We start from the raw sequence: 2919 nt of genomic DNA, 5'->3' as shown, positions 1-2919 counted from the left end.
ACCTTACTCTCATTGTATTTGACTTAAGGAAGGAATAACATACACACTTAATTGGGTATCTTACCCTACAGGAAAATAGAGGGGAAGGGGATAAGAGGGGGAGTGGCTAGTCAGAGGTAAACACTTTTTAAAAGGGACAGGGTCACAGGAAAATTAGAATAATTGGGTGGGATAGGATGGAGGGAAATATAGTTAATCTTTCACAATATGACTATTATGGAAGTGTTTTGCATAACTGCACACATATGACCTATATTGAATTGCTTGCCTTCTCAATGATGGTGGGTGGGGAGGGAAGAAGGGAGAGAATTTGGAACTTAAAATTTTAAAAGCAAATGTTAAAAAATTGATTTTACATGCAACTGGGAAATAAGATATTCAAGCAATGGGGTATAGAAATCTATGTTGCCCTTCAAGAAAGTAGCAAGGAAGGGGATAAGAGCAGGAAATGATAAAATGGAGGGCACAGTGGGGAAGGGGTGATCAGAATGCATGTCATCTTGGGGTGGGGGAAGGGGAGAAATGGAGAGAACATTTGGAACTCAAAATCTTGTGGAAATGAATGTTGAAAACTAAAAATAAATAAATAATTTTTAAGAACTGTCTACATTCTTTCAAGTAAAGATGATAACTTGTAATTCCTAAGAACTTTCTCATTATAAGGGTGGTTAGAAATAGTATAAATAGAAGACATGGGTGTGAGTTGACTGTGAGAAGATATCTTAAAAAATGAAATTATGGGGTAAGAAAGATGAATGTACTGAGAGACAGGGAAAGGGATAGGTATAATTGGGTAAATTACCTCATATAAAAGAGGCACAGAAGAGCTTTTATAGTAGAAGAGAAGATGGGGGACTTTAAGGGGACATGTTTGAACTTTATTGAAATTGGCTCACAGAGGGAGCCATATTCAGATATGGAAATCTTACCTTATCATACCTTATATTGGGAAGTAGAAGAGAAAGGCTATAAGAAAAGGGGGGCACTGATAATAGGGAAGGTGGATTGAGGGAGGCTATAGTCAGAAGCAAAATACTTTTGAGGATGGACAGGGTAAAAGGAAAAAGAATAGGCTAAATGGGGAAAATAAGATAGGGAAATACATAATTAGCAATCATAACTGTAAAATCAAAAAGAAATGAAGTTTCTTTCACATTGAGTTCTAAAAATTAGTTTCATAAACAGAAGACTGAGAGAGAGAGAGGGTATTGGCTAGATAAAAGCTTAATAAAAAAAATTCTGGGGTTTTAGTAGACTGTACATTCAATGTAAAATCACCAGCATGTTATGGAACTTTTTTGGGGGGGTTGGGGGACATTGATTTAAAATTTTAATTTCATTTATTTTTTTATTTTAAATCACTTTTTGAATATTTACCTCTCATGTTCTATTTTTCCAGTAAGAAAGCAATTCATTTTTCACAAAGTGAAATCCAATTGTAGCTGAGACATGGTGAAATTCATAACTGGAGTTGAATTCTACTACCAGAACAAATATTTTTGAATTGTGATTGTGGGAATAAGCCTTGGGACTACAGGGGAACAGGTTGTGTGAAATGGAAACAGTGTGAAAGACAAGAATTTGTAACTTTGGGGTAAATGAAGACAGAAGAGAACTTTGTTAATATAAGTGAGTGATTCACATGATCAGAATGTGCATTTTGAATAGGAGCTGGGGTTATGTGGTCAAAATAGCTTCTGGAGATATTAAGCTATCTTAATATACATTCCCAGCTGAGAAGAGACTGAATTGTATTTTATTCTTTGAGAGCTAGTGATATACTTCAGCTTACTCTTTTCTATTTTATTTTTATCTGTGTCTATAAATTGCAGAGATTTTACTCCTAAGTTTCTGTTGTTTTTTTTAAATCTTTTGTAACTTCTGATTCAATTCTTTCCATTGACATAAAATTCACAAAGGAGGAATGTTCTGTACTACATGTCTCTCTATCTATTGCATACTAGGGAAAGAGTATTAATGGAGGATACCAGAAGTCAGTTGAAAATGTACAAAATTTAATCAGGTCAGTTGTAAGTTTCTGTCTAAAATACTTTGATACTTTGCTGCAAGTGAGCTAATTGTGAGAAAACTGCATGATTATTTTTATTAATTATATTTGATAAACTTTCCAAAAGGGCACAATTTTAACTGGATCTAGTGCTTTCCTTCTGTTCCCTAGGCTATATGAACACTAGGTTGTAGGCATGCTAGGTTGCTTTGAATGTGGGAGCTCTAGAAGAATCTCTAATCTTCAATTTTGGGGTAGGAGGGGGGTGGGCTAAGAGAAAGTCAAGCCCTGGGGCCACATAGTTGGAGAAGAAAGATACACTCTGGGAAGAAACAACTCTTCCATTTTTTCATGTTGAGTGGAAGAAGCTAAAAAACCAAAAACAACAACTACAAAATAAACAAAAACAAAGCAAGTGCTCAATTTTACTCCGCTGTGACATATGCCAGTTACAAAAAAAAACAAAAAAGGGGGGGGGAGCAATTCAGCAAAACTAATGAATACATCAGGCAAGTCCGTCAGTACATGTAATATTCCACAATATACTTATAGTCCCTTACCTCTTCAAAGAAAGTGAGAAGGTTCATTTTCTCATTTTTTCAGTTGGCACAATGTCAATAATTACAATTATACATAGTTCAGTTCAACATTATTTTCCTTCCATTTATGTTGTTAATTTGCTCATTCTTTTCCTGGTTCTACTTATTTCACTTTGTGTTCATTTGTGATATTCCATGCTTTCCTCATGCCCACCATTTCTTATAGCATAGTAGTATTTCATTTTACATATGGTCTATAGTTTGTTTAACCATTCCCAAACAGATGAATATCTACTTTGTTTTAAAATCTCCATTTCAAGAAATGTTGCTATGAATATTTTGTTGTATCTGGGGATCCTTTACGTTTTTGAC

The sequence above is a fragment of the Notamacropus eugenii genome, chromosome 3 (assembly GCF_028372415.1).
Source record: "Notamacropus eugenii isolate mMacEug1 chromosome 3, mMacEug1.pri_v2, whole genome shotgun sequence".
NCBI lineage: Eukaryota > Metazoa > Chordata > Mammalia > Diprotodontia > Macropodidae > Notamacropus > Notamacropus eugenii.
The sequence above is the reverse complement of the archived record's forward strand: the minus strand, read 5'-3'. Positions refer to the sequence as shown.